The sequence below is a fragment of the Podarcis cretensis genome (assembly GCF_951804945.1).
Source record: "Podarcis cretensis genome assembly, chromosome: 2".
In the NCBI taxonomy this organism is placed as follows: Eukaryota; Metazoa; Chordata; class Lepidosauria; order Squamata; family Lacertidae; genus Podarcis; species Podarcis cretensis.
In genome coordinates, this window is record NC_137171.1 from 69,453,169 (window position 1) to 69,467,627 (window position 14,459).

General features: G+C 44.1%; 1 long non-coding RNA gene across 1 annotated transcript; it reads left to right on the forward strand.

Annotated features, from left to right (window-relative positions):
* Positions 1-10,788: 10,788 nt before the first annotated feature.
* On the forward strand, positions 10,789-13,018 carry LOC307211617. Its single transcript, XR_013836540.1, has 3 exons — positions 10,789-10,922; positions 11,393-11,471; positions 12,932-13,018. It is a non-coding gene; the product is annotated as an uncharacterized lncRNA (long non-coding RNA).
* The last annotated feature ends 1,441 nt before the right edge of the window (positions 13,019-14,459 follow it).

Consider the following 14,459-nt stretch of genomic DNA (forward strand, 5'->3'; position numbering starts at 1 on the left):
GTTTCATGAGTGCAAGGACTTCCAGGTGTATAATTGAACTTTCTCACCCTCTCTTCTCCCCACTCAAACCCTAAATCTTTTCTGGGGAGTCCCCCAACCCTCAGGAGCATATTTTTGGAGAAAGTAGGGAAGTTCCATTCTGTAGCTAAAGGTCACTGTGCCAGCTTAATAACATAAGAATAGCTTGCTGGGTCAGGCCAATGGCCCATCTAGTCAAACATCCTAATCTCAGCCAATCAGAAACCCAAAAGCAAGAGCCACATACAAGAGCACCCTCCCCTCCTGCAGTTTACAGCAACTGGTATTCAGAAGCCTTAGTGCCTCCTAACATGGAGGGAGAGCATAGCCATCGTGGCTAGTAGCCTCACCCTCCACAAATTTGTCCGGTCCTCGTTTAAAGCCATCCAAGTTGGTGCCCATTACTGCCTCCTGTGGGAGGGAGTTCCATAATTCAACTACACACTGCAAGAAGAAGTGCTTAAAAAAAAAATCTGTCCTGAATCTTCCAACATTCCGCTTCCTTGGATGTCCATGAGTTCTAGTGTTATGGAAGAGGGAGAAAACTTATCTCTATCCACTTTTCCTCTGCCATGCATAATTTTATAAACTTTCATCGTGTCACCTCTTACTTAAATTTTCTCTAAACTAGAAGGTCCCAAATGCTGCAAACTTTATAGGGGAGTTGTTCCATCCCCTTGGTCATTTTGGTAACCCTTTTGGGTGCATTTTCCAATACTACAATATTCTTTTTGAGATGAAGCAACCAGAACTGTATACAATACTCCAAATGCGGTTGCACCATTGATTTGTACAACCAACAGTTGCATACCAACCAGAAATGTGAGAGCTCAATTATATGGGAATGGACACTAGGAAAGGATACAGTGGTAACTTGGGTTAAGAACTTCTCGTTCTGGAGGTCCGTTCTTAACCTGAAACTGTTCTTAATCTGAGGTACTACTTTAGCTAATGGGGCCTCCCGCTGCCGCCACGCGATTTCTGTTCTCATCCTGAAGCAAAGTTCTTAACCCGAGGTACTATTTCTGGGTTAGCAGAGTCTGTAACCTGAAGCGTCTGTAACCTAAAGCATCTGTAACCCGAGGTACCACTGTATATTGTTTAGTTATTATCCTTCCTTGCTCATGACTGAGAGTACCATCCTTCGCAGCTTTAAACTTGGAAGCTAAGGCAAGGTTGATTTAACCTTCTAGAAACAATAATCCCAGCTGTTTTAAGGCAGACTGGATTTTCCCTGATGTTACACCTTTTCTCCCTCTTAAGAAACAACAATCAAACATACATTGTTTTGTGAATAAATAAAAGTATTATTTACTTACATAATCTAAGTCTTGAAGCAGCAACAACAGTAGCGAAATGAAAGCAGGTTTATAACTACTGTCTAAGTTACAAAAGTACACAATGTAAATTCAAAAATAGTGTCTGAGATGCACAGGTCAGACATGCACCTGTGGTCAGCTTGGAAGCATAATGAAGAAAGTGAAGGCTGCCCAGACAGGAAGTATGTAGTGTTACAGCTCCTTGACAAGGCAGACAAAGGAAGTGATCTCACAGAGTTCTCTCTATCAAAATTTAAAGGAAAGGTCTGTAAGCCTCAGCCCCTTCATGTGCCTATCTAGCAAAGCATGAATTGATGATTTGACTGTAATAATGTCCCACAATTTAGGCTAGTGACAGAGTGAACCCTGAGTTGGGAAGTTAATGGTTTGTTTAATCCTCAGATGAGCTACATCCTCACTAGGCAAACAGCTGCATTATGGGGGGAAATAACATTTGGCCTCCTTTATATGCTGTTGCAATGATTACCAAGATACTGTATGTGACATACTATCAACGTTGAAATATATTGTTGTAGTCATGTTACACTTTAAAGTTTATTTTATATTCTCTCCGTGAAGAAAAGGAAAGAACCAGCCAGCAATGAATGACCAAAAATGAAGGCCTCTGAAATCTATAAGAAAGGAAGGTGATCTTAAGAGAGACATTAGCAAAAGGCATCCAGACGGAGGAAATGAGAGACTGAGACGGGGACAAGATACAGGGTGGGCACCTCCAGCTGGAGATAGGATACTTTTTTCAGAGGATGGGAGGTAATTTATAAGAGAGATTGTGTATACTCATCCTATCTTTGCCTCTGGTAAACAAATTTTGCAGCTCTATGTTTTTCCAAAAACTGAGAATAGGCTATAATGAACGATATTTGATTTAGTCATGTTTTTCAAACTGGGTATTGGCATCATTAAGCATTTGCTTTATTTGTTCTAAAGTACTGGAACCAGTGCTATTTTGTGTGGTTTTTTAAAAGAAGTGTCAGTACTCAAATCTTGATAAAAGTGCAGTGGGAGCCAGCACAAAATAGTTGCCATGGGAAGCAAAAAGAGAGGTGACAGCACTCTGCACCAGTGAGTACTATCACAAAAAAGCTCTGATTGCAAGGTTCAGAAATCTTAGTTTACAACTGAAATTATATCTTTGCGGTAAAGGACAAAGTGAAGATCAGAGGAGGGGCTGCACCTCAGTAACAGAGCCTATGCTTTGCCCTCTTCCAGGTTCAATTCCTGGAAGAGACTCCAGAGGGGTCCCTTCCCCTCCTATGATTCAATCAGGAGCAGAGGGTCCTGATGGGTGCCAAGGTGGTATTTGAGGAAAGGGTGGTGCCCATGTTTGCCACAGTGAGGCCTCCTGTTGTAGTCTATTGTCAGGTCATTGAAAGTGCTTGACCAGAAAATAGCAAGCAACGTAACAATTAGATGAGGACTTTATGAATGCTACCTTTATATCTGACTATTCTTTTAACTGCATCTGGATTACAACTGAACCCTGTTTAGACAGCATTAGACTATCCTGCGTCAAGAGAGCTGTTCCCAGCTTTGGCAGGGTAATTTTCTTCCTTCATCCAGTCGGCAATGGTTTGACTTGTTGTCACCTCTGTAGAGCATCACTTTTACGTTTTTTAAAAAAAATAATCTAATGGAGAAGCGCGCACTTACAAAAAACCAAAACAAAATAAAAACATGGATAAATCTGACATGCAATTGCAGAAATCACCTTCTGCTGAAAAACCCAAGCGAACAATGAAAACACCCACCAGATGGAAACAAGTCTTGTCTGGAATGCTTGGTGGAATAAACAAAGACAGCAGAAGAGAAAAAGAAGGGAAGACTGACAACACATGAAAAGCTTGATTGATGGTCAAGTACCATGGAGTCCACTTCCACACACTTTTGTACCTTGGAAAGAACAATAACTTTTAACATGGCATTTGCCCTTTTGCCAAAGTGTATTTTGAACTGTTACATGCCACCCCAATCTCTGAGTGGTGAGAAAATCCAGGAGTTCCAGGCACTTTCCCAGGGGTCTGTTTCCTTGGAATGATGGAGAAACTATGGTGTCTTTAGGACAGGGGTCAGCAAACTTTTTCAGCAGGGGGCCGGTCCACTGTCCCTCAGACGTTGTGGGGGGCCAGACTATATTTTGAAGGGAAAAATGAACAAATTCATATGCCCCACAAATAATCCAGAGATGCATTTTAAATAAAAGGACACATTCTACTCATGTAAAAACACGCTAATTCCTGGACCATCCTCAGGCCAGATTTAGAAGGCGATTGGGCTACATCTGGCCCATGGACCTAAGTTTGCCTTCCCATGCTTTAGGATATATGTTTTTATTTACCCATATTTACAACCTGAGCATAAGGCGGAGGGGGTCACATCATTAATACCCCAACAGATATTGCTTCTCCATTAGTCACAGCTTTGAATCCAGCACAGAGCAAACATGTCTCTGTGCCTCCAGCTTCCAGCCTGCTTCCAGCTTAGCTCTCACACTGACTATTGTTGTCCTACCCAAGCAACTAGCTGAAGGGGATGGAGGAAAGGCCCACCCAGCAGCCGGCAGGGCACAATCACTTAGTTGTAGCTCTTGCAACCTAACTCAAATCTTTTGGGATGTTGATGAGGGCACTTAAGCGGCCAGCTGAAGCCATTGTCTTACAAAGAAGCTTGTCTGACCTCTATTAGGTTCTAATAAGGCTATTGATAGTCACAATGTTCTACCTCAACTGTCAGAGGAAATAAGCCTCTGTACGCCAGTTGCTGAGAATTCCAAGTCGGGGAGGTGCTGCATAGTTTGGGTCCCGCTTGAAGGTTTTCCTTAGGCATCTGGTTGGCCACTGTGAGAAGAGGATGCTGCACTAAATGGACCTTCGGACAGATACAGCAGGACTTTTCTTATGTTCTTAAGGGTAAACTTCACCAAAGCCTGATGATCTAAGGGATCCCAGCCCAGGCTACAACCCTATTACCAGGAGTAAAACAACTGAGGCTACCCTACAAGCTTAAGCTCATACTTGAGGATATTCATGGAAACTTTATTTTCCTGTGTACCTATAGTCCATATCTTATGAGATTTGCTGGAGCCAAGCTGAAGCAGGGCTGGAACAGAAGAAGCAGCGTTCTTCACAATGTCTTGATGGCGCAGGTCCCTCTCTGTAACAGAATGTTCCCTGAGTGACACACACTCTCAGGAATGAAGTGTGTTTTGCCTTGAAATGTACTTGTTTTCTGAAATAAGATTGGGGAGGGGGATTAAATAGAAAAAAGAGCTGCAAGTGATAGAATTCTTTGTGCATTGGCAGGAACAAGGGACATCTGGTGGGAGAGAGCGACCAGTAGTGGTGCATGAGGGAGTGTGCTGCTGCTGCTGCTGCACCACTGTCCCAGTGGCAGCAGCACTGGTGCTGACTAGGAATGGGATGTGCTGGGGCAGGGTGGTGGCGACAGAAGAAAAGTACTGCCCACTGCTGCTGCTCACCCAGTGCTTGTGCAGCTTGCTGCCACAGCAGCCAACCATCCTGGTCCAAAGAAGTAGCTGTGCCCAGGAGGGCAGGGCAATGATGGCACTCTACTTCGCACACCATGACTGCAGCAACAAAGGAAGCCATTGCTGTGGGCAGGATTAAAAGCTGCATTAAGGCTCATAAAAAGCTGCAGGTGGTGGGGGCAAGGACGCTTAAGCTGCTAGGTATCTTATCAAATGATGAGCTTGCAAGAGAAATGGACTTTGGGGAGATAATTGATGCTTGTGCAATGGAAAAGGCCAGAAAAAACATAATGTTTTAAAGGGAATTAGTCTGTTTATAAAATGTTTGCAGCCATATTGGTCTATTAAACATATAAAATAAAAATATTGATGGGATATATATCTTAGGAACAATCAAAATGTTAAACAAAAATAGTCTCACCCAAAGTGGGTAGAGGCTTGGTAGACAAGACCCAGTATTGGCTTGGATGTCATTTCAGAAATGTAAAGAAAGTAATTTCAGAATTAAAATAGAAATTTTTCTTTCATTATTTATGAGACTATATTTATGGTATCATGACATGCGTGTAGTGTAGGAAGGGGTGCATGTTAAAAGTTTGTCCTATGCTGAGGTCCTCCTTAAGTCACAAAACCCCTGCTCCAGAACTTGAGAGGCTCAGTGGACCAGTGGTCTGAATCACTTTATAAGGTGGCTTCAGAGTGACTTTAAATCAGCAAAGATCCACAGTAGGGTTGTAATCATATTGCAAATGTCCCAAGGTAAGGTAAAGGGATCCCTGACCATTAGGTCCAGTCGTGACCGACTCTGGGGTTGCGGTGCTCATCTCGCTTTATTGGCCGAGGGAGCCGGCGTACAGCTTCTGGGTCATGTGGCCAGCATGATTAAGCTGCTTCTGGTGAACCAGAGCAGTGCACAGAAACACCATTTACCTATTTATCTACTTGCACTTTGATGTGCTTTCGAACTGCTAGGTTGGCAGGAGCAGGGACTGAGCAACAGGAGCTCACCCCATCGCGGGGATTCGAACTGCCGACCTTCTGATTGGCAAGTCCTAGGCTCTGTGGTTTAACCCACAGTGCCACCCGCGTCCCTTAAGTCCCAAGGTAGTAAAAGCTAAAACACAATTCTCCCCCAACACAACCATAATGATGAGTTCAATTGTCCTCGTATGGATTAGGCAGGTCATGCTAGAGAGAGAAAACTTCTCGAACTCATGGAAAAAAAAGATTCCCAGAAGTCCTAGTTCTGGGACACATGCAAGGAACATTAGTTCTTGATTTAGTCTTATGTGAAGCACAGAGATTGGATCAATAAATAAATATAGCTGAGCTGCTAGGAAACAGCAATCATAACATTGTCAAATTCAACAACTTGGTGGGGGGGGGAGAAATGCCTCTGCAAAATGAAAGAACGGGGAACTAAGCAGGAATTAGAGCCTTTAATAACGCAAAGAACGCTCTGGTGCTATTTAAAAACACTGGATCAGAGGCACCAATATAAATATGAATAAATGTGCCAAATCAAAAGGGATTAAGGTGTATGGCTGAAATAAGGTGTTGATGATTTCTCTCTGGGGAGACAGGTAAACAGCTGGGTGTTCTAGTCATATGTATTGGGCTCTACTCCTTCCAACATATTCATTCCTGACCTGGCAAAGGGAGTGAAGATATGGTAAAATAGGTAGGCGCATATGATGCCACAATGTCAAATCAAAATTGGAGATTTCATAACACTGTGAGAATGGTCCTGCCTTTGCCATGCTACTTAGATTAAGGCAATAATAGGTTGGCTTAGCATTACGGCCATATCCAGGCTCATGGTCACGGGTGGTAAACCAGCAATTCTTGGTTTATCTGGACAGGACAATTGTAGAAAGGCAAAGACCTCAGATTGTTGCAGAGTTATGTGGACTTAAGGTTCACTGATTTATATGGCACATAAGCAGGTCAGGCATGGCTCTTTGCTGCACCATTGCTAAAGACTTCATATGAGAGGTTGCTAAAAAAACCCCAACTGTTCCTTGAAGCTTGTGGGAACTGGTTTAGGTTTCAGCCACACACCCCACACAAGACAAAAGCATGTAGGAGAAAAATGTACCTCTCTATAATACTATTTTTCAGCTGTCTTTTAAACACACACACACACACACCTGTGCACATTCATCCTCAAACACTCTCCTGTTTTTAGCACGCACAATGATATCCACCTCTATCCAGTGGAAGGTGGTCTATTAGGGTGAATGAAGCACTGCCCCACTGACCTCATTCTGCTCTCAGCCAGCCCCTACTTGCTTGCCTCCTTACTTACAAACAGTCCAGGTGGCGGCACAGCCTGTCATTTCCCTTCTCTTAGCCTCAGTGCTGCACTTCTAGAACTCAGCAGGGAGGAGGAGGGAGACAAAACTATAATTAGTTGGCTTTCACTTACTCTGGCTCCACCTACTGTTGGCCTCCTGCCTTCCATCCTACCCACCATGTAGGGGCACCAGCCTCTGTTGTACTGTTTCCAGCTCTCTTAAAAACAATTGTGGGAGCCCAACCACAGACAGTCTCCTGTTCTTTTCAAAGAAGTTGCAAACTGAGACGCTGCTTCTGACTTCCACCTTCAGCATTGCCTGCCCAGTTGACTTACGGTAGGTTGTTTAACTTTCTAGGAAACGTGATCCAGAATTTAGGAACACAGGAGCCTTCTCTTGTTTATTTGGTCTTTCTGCTTCAGGAGACCAAACTGCTTCTTAATGCCGCTATTCCTCATGTCACAGGCACTTAATCCAACCTCATGCAAAACTCAGAACAGCAGTTAACTGGAATGGGCCAGCTCTGTCCTTGCTGCCCCTTGCTGTTGGCACACCTGCCTCTGGACATGTACATAACTTTCCCAGGCTCTGCTACACACTGCGGTTTTTAACAATTTGCTTAGCACCCACAGTGTACTAGGCTAACTTACCAGCAACCCACTGGTAATACAGAGGGATGAGAAAATGTCACAGTACTTCTGGGGTCAGGTAAGTTACCTCTCATGCTGCTTCACACCGTTGGAGATTGCAGATAGCACAGGTTGTTCTTTCAGGAAGAACTTTGCATTCTAGACAACCTAATTTCCTTTCTGACACACAGAAGGCAAGGTGGGAGACAGCTGCTGCATCTCCGTTTGCATAGATTTGGCTCTGGAGGGCAGAATACAAAAAAACCTCCCTGTTACTACCCAGAGTGTGGGAACCATGAGAATTTAGGGCCAGATCCCATTTATAAGATACTACACACGTTCTTTTTGACCAAACTGTGGGAGGCAGTGGAAGACAGGAGTGCCTGGCGTGCTCTGGTCCATGGGGTCACGAAGAGTCGGACACGACTAAACGACTAAACAACACATGTTCTTAGCCAAAAGGCTGAGAAGTGATCCAGTTCCCAGTTATAAGAAAGAATTATGATGTAGGTGTCATGCCTGCTTTTGAATAGATGTAAGATTAAAGACGTGGGTGCCGCTGTGGGTTAAACCACAGAGCTTAGGGCTTGCTGATCAGAAGGTCGGCATTTGAATCCCCACGACGGGTTGAGCTCCTGTTGCTCGGTCCCTGCTCCTGCCAACCTAGCAGTTCAAAAGCATGTCAAAGTGCAAGTAAATAAATAGGTACCGCTCCGGCGGGAAGGCAAACGGCATTTCCGTGCACTGCTCTGGTTTTGCCAGAAGCGACTTAGTCATGCTGGCCACATGACCCAGAAGCTGTCTGCGGACAAACACTGGCTCCCTCGGCCTATAGAGTGAGATGAGCACCGCAACCCCAGAGTCGTCCGCGACTGGACCTAATGGTCAGGGGTCCCTTTACCTTTAAGATTAAAGTGCAAGAAAAGCAATGTATTTAGAGAACATTTGTTTGGCTACTTTTTATATCTCATAATAACTACTGATATAGTTGCTCCAGATATCACTAGTCAGAAGCACAGGTGAAGCAACGGTCCCCCTTCCTCCGTAAAAGGAGGCAATGCCATAATACCTTGGTGTCATGAGGGCAGGATGTTGGGGTAGAGGTCCAAGGCATCACTCCACAGAATGAGCCACAGGGCTCCCAAACACAGAAGAGCGGGCTTGTTACATTTTAGCTGTGCACATATACATTTAAAGCACATGAGTGTCTCCAAAAAACAGCATACTTGTTAAGTATGCTGGAAATCGTAACTCTGTGAGTGGTAAGTTATAGTTCCCAGGATTCTTTGGCTCAGTTTGTTAGGGCCAATCCCCATATGGGGCAGCTGCACATTCCTGCCTTGCAGGGGGCTGGACTAGATGAACCTCAGGGTCCCTTCCAACGCTACAATTCTATGATTCTACATTACGTGCTTTAAGTGTGCTTGAAATATATGGTGTGTATACAGCCTCCAAGACGAGTAAGTGATGCACATTACCATCAAAAGGGGATCCCCTATAAAATGAAAGAGGGGATAACCCATAAGACTAATACACATTTCCATCTTTAAAGCCCCACCCCACCCAGTAAATCCAGTGTGTAAAATTCAAGGCAGAGTCTAAAATTTAGGGCTGGCCCTACAGTTGCATAGGTTGTAGAAACAAATTATGACTCCACTTCATAAAGTCCAGTTTGCAGAGATGGACAGCACAACCTACTGACTTGATGTTACAGAAAATGAAGATGATAAACACAGAAAAACATCTTACATGTTTCTTCCTTAGACTTTTGATATCTTCCTACAGCAATCATATGCTACCATAATTTGATTTAGACTCTTATCTTAATTAGCTTCATCTCAGAGCCAATTCTTCTTTTCCTCACATAGATATCAGAAGTCATAAACATGCCTTTCCCATTGGCAAAATCAGCCTAGAAACCCTTAATGTCTTTTCAGTGGAAGAGTGCATTTGAGAACCCTTGTACCTCTCACTTGAGCACTTACTATGCAAGCCTATGCATGCCTAAGAACATAAGAAAAGCCTGCTGGATCAGGCCAATGGCCCATCTAGTATGGCATCCTGGAGGACTTGAGTGCAACAGCACTTTCCCCTCCTGTGGCTTCCAGCAACTGGCATTCGAAAGCATTGCTGCCTCCAACTGTGGAGGTAGAACATAGCCATCAATAGCCTTCTCCTTCATGAATTTGTCCAGTCCTCTTTTAAAGCCATCCAAGACGGTGACCATCACTGCCTCCAGGGGGAGCAAGTTCCAGGTTATTTTATTTTATTTTATTTTATTTTATTTTATTTTATTTTATTTTATTTTATTTTATTTTATTTTATTTTATTTTATTTTATTTTATTTTATTTATTAGCCAGAGGTCAGTTCCAGCACCTCTTGGGTGGGCGCCATTGCCATTCTAAGAGAACAAGGGAGAAGTTTGTGGTCAGTTCTGGCACCTCTTTTTCTAGAAAAATAGCACTGATTTCAGTGCCTCTGCGGAAGACTTTTCTTTCACTTCCAAAGAGGTCAGGCCTTAGTAAACCACTTTCTTTTATTGTACAGAAATTATTCTAACCATTGCTGTGTGAGCTTTCATAGGTAAGGGCCTACTACATCAGATTCATCATGATTGTCCTTCACAATCCACTTCAACACTTCTCATCAAGTGAGTGTTTGCCAAGAAAATATCTCCTTATATGAAGGATTCATCTGACAATCACAATGTTCACTCTGCTAAAAATCACCAAGCACAATAATGATATCATTGTTGGTCCATTAAGAACGCAAGTGCTATATTATCCTTTTAGGGATGCTCCCATCATCATCATCATCATCAAATCCACAACAACAGCAATTCCAGTTCTTCATGCCTGGCTATAGTATACTGGGAAGTTGGAAACATAATTATATTAGCCAGGCATGTAGAACTGGAATTGCTGTTATTGTGGATATTTAAATACAGAGGGCCCAGACCATAGGCAGCCATTTTAGAAGGGCTGTAGCTGATTCTATTTCGCAGACATCGCTAGGCAGCAGGTGGCTCTCCTATAAGATTAACCCTCAAACAGCAAGACACTTCTGCATATACTTTCCTACCTCAGGAAAGATAGGAGCTTGATGCCCCCTGGATCTTCTTGGACTACAATTCTTATCAGCCCTAGCCAGCAGGTCAGGGATGATGGGAGTTGTAGTCCAGCTACATAGCCCATAAACCAGTTTCCAGCTGTGACCAGCCACATACCTCCAGGAAGCTCAGGAGGACATGAAGGCAACGGCTCTTCCCCACTGTTTGTCCTGGGCATCATTGCTGAATGAACCACTAATTAATGACCTATGCCTTAGGACTACCCCCTCCACCCATCCATCCCACTCGCTTCCCATCCTTTCTGTGGGATCTTTTCTAACAGGCAAACAGCTTTGGGAAACAACTTGGGCATCCTCGACTCATCATGAGGCTTTAGATTTTCACCTGGCTCTCAGAAGAAAATTTTCCTGGGTATGGGACAGAGCCAGATAAAAATGGTTGCAGTGAAGCTTTCAGAAATGGTTTCCACTTCCTTTGTAGCCAAGCAGTGTTGTTTCTGTAGCTGATGCTCAGTTGCCGCAGCTTCTTGACTCGGGTTTTTTATATTCAACAGGCTGCTGGGAAATAAGGAAATATTCTGCATGTCCCTCAGTTATGTCAAGATTGGATTTGAGCGCTGGAAATGGAAGAAGGTGATAAGCTACATTACAAGAATTGGATTTAGTTAAGTGTGTGATTGTGTCTTTAAGGGGACATTGTGTTAGTTAGTTAGTTAGCTAGCTAGCTAGCTAGTTAGTTGGTTCGCATAATTTATATACCGTACTTCTCCGTATTTCAAAGAAATCTCTGAGCCATTTGCTATTATCATCATCAAATAAAACAAAGTCTGTATGATTACAAACAGCTTTTCGAAAGATTTTCCAGGATCAGTTTTCATAATATATACATTAATCATAATGGCATAGTGAATCTGCTCTGTATTTAGGAAAGTGCTTTGTCCATTCATTCTCTATATCGCCACCAAATGGCACAAGGCTTTCCAAGGCGGGGATAGTGGTCTTCATACACATTGGGATGCCATGCGCTATTTTGAATCAAGATGGTGGCAGCAATATAGGGAAAGCAAAGGAAGCTGGTAGGGCTGCTCTGCCGGATCCAAGCCTTTGAAATCAGCTGTCAAGAAAGGAGTGTTCCACACTAACTTATTCAGCCCACTCCAATGAGATATGGTGCTGGGCCAGGTGGCTTTTTAAGGGGTTAGAGTCCACCGATGGCAGGGCACTTGAGAAGCATTGTGCAGGGAGATTGGCTATTGCTGATCAGTGGTGCCTGCAAAAGCCCTTTTCGCTCAAGCTCTGCCTTCACCTCCCCCTCACCTGATGTCAGGCAAGAGCAGGTGGGCGTGGCTTGGCCAAATCCACTTTGTGGGCAAAATGCGGAGGCCTGGTGGGTCGCCAACCCTGAGGAGCAGCTTGGGGAAAGCACAGAGGGCTGAACTTGGGGCAAGGGAAGCAGGAGCCAGAAAATCCCCCATTGCATGACCAGACTTCTGATGGATCTTCTCTGGATCTGGTCCAGACTGGACTGCCCAAATTCAATTTCCCCTTCTCTTGGCACAACTTCCCAGGCAGAAGACTGCTTTCAGCCCCGCTCTAGCTAGTAGGTGGGACCTGTACTCCTAACCAGTCTTGATGACCACATAGTTAGTTTTCATGTTTTGTGGCCTGGCCAAGCCGAAGCTGAAATGTAGGCTTCTGCTGTGTTATTAAGCTCCTTTTTAGCTGAAATCATTTGTTCAAAAAGAGAGAAATTTATTAGGGTGTATGTGCGAGTGTGTGTGAAATCCAAATAATTTCTCCCATTAGAGTTCATTCTGTGCCTAAAAATAACTAAGCAACAGCTCTTGGAAGCGACTGCACAGAGCATCTCTCTCAAAGAGGGGAAGCTCCTAGCAGGGGTACTATACAATTAAACATTCACACACACACACAACTAGCATTTATACAGACACAAAGAAGGTGGGCATAGGCCCTGCCTACACATCCCTTTCATTACAACAGAAATTATAACAGAAATGTCATAGCATCCTTCTTTTTAATTAAAGTTCTTTAGAAACAAAAGCATTTCAAACATGCTTTTATTTTCTTTACAGCTTTCATCTTGTTTGCCCCCACAACCATCCTGCAAGGTAGGCCAAGACAGCGCTGTTCTACTATACTGACAAGAGATTGAGACAACAGTGAGTTCAAGGCTGGGCTGGGATTTGAACCTGAGATCAAAGTCAACATTCAAGGACTGCAGATGTAAACAACCTTTTCTCCACATCTGCAAATATACTCTAGTACCCTCTTTTAACTTTAGATTGGAACAGCTCATCTGAGACCCCACATACTCAGAACAAAGTCGTTTTCTAGGGGCTACTGAACCTACCTGCCTACTTTGATGTCCAGTCCTTGCCACTGGAGTACCAGAGTTGCAAGAAGCCTTGCCAGTATGATCCTCTAAAATACCTACGCAAGCAGAGCCTGTGCAGTAAAAACCAAGGTAGACCAGTCAAAGTTGGCAGGGTTGTGGCGGGCTAAATTCCCCCATGACCAACAGTGAAGAAAGCCAAAAAAAGTTCACCCAGCCCAGAATACCCTGGACAGGAAGATCAAAGTCAAAAGCGAGAAGAATTGCTACAGGCAATCCTACTATAGCAAGCTGATCACCTGAAAAGAATGAAATGTGCAAAATTCAAACGGACTCCGTCATGACATTCTTGGTGCTGAAAGTGGAATGCCCCAAGCTCAAGGGTGTATCAGAAGATAAGCTACATGTTGAGTTTAAAAAGCATCATCTGTTCCAGTGTTCCCAATATCAAGGAGTGCAACGTATTTGTGACCACACGTGATTCCCCATCAGTGATGCTGAAAAAGAACACAGCAAGAGTCATTCTCCTACAGAGCCACCACCTGCCCCTGGGTTATAAATGAACCGTGATGAATCATGTAAAGAAAAGTCTCATCGCAAACATGTGATCCAAGCCACTCAGGACTGCCACTCCCTGCTCCCCGAGTTTCCATGGCCTCACAGATACTTTAATTACCCATCCTTCCTGTATTCTTTGTTGTTGTTGTTGTTTAGTCATTTAGTTGTGTCCGACTCTTCGTGACCCCATGGACCAGAGCTCACCAGGCACTCTGTCTTCCACTGCCTCCTACAGTTTGATCAAACTCATGTTGGTAGCTTCAAAGCTACCTGTATTCTTTAGCAAGAGCTATATACTTATCATGCCAATTAAATGTAATTCAAGTGTAGTGGATTTCCTCTTTTCTTGCCTTCCCAAGAGATTGAAATGTCATGCTGGTTCTGCTTACTAATACCTTCGCAGACCCTTCTGTGGCTGTCCTATTTCCCCCCTCCCCATGCAGTAATGTGGCATAGCCTGGCCTTGGGAAACAGGGAGCCTTGCAAACGTATATCCCCTCTAGTCAAGTTCAGGGGAGGACCACTGGCATTTTGATGGAAGCTCCGGGATAGGGACCCTGTAGCCCTCCAGAAGTTATTGGCTTCCAACTCCCTTCAAGAGTGACCCACGTGGAGCGGCACCACCACAGAACCAGCCTCCTGGCAGCGCATAGGGACACTACCAGGATCACCAGATTGACTCCACCGTCCTGCTCTGCCCCCCCCCCCAC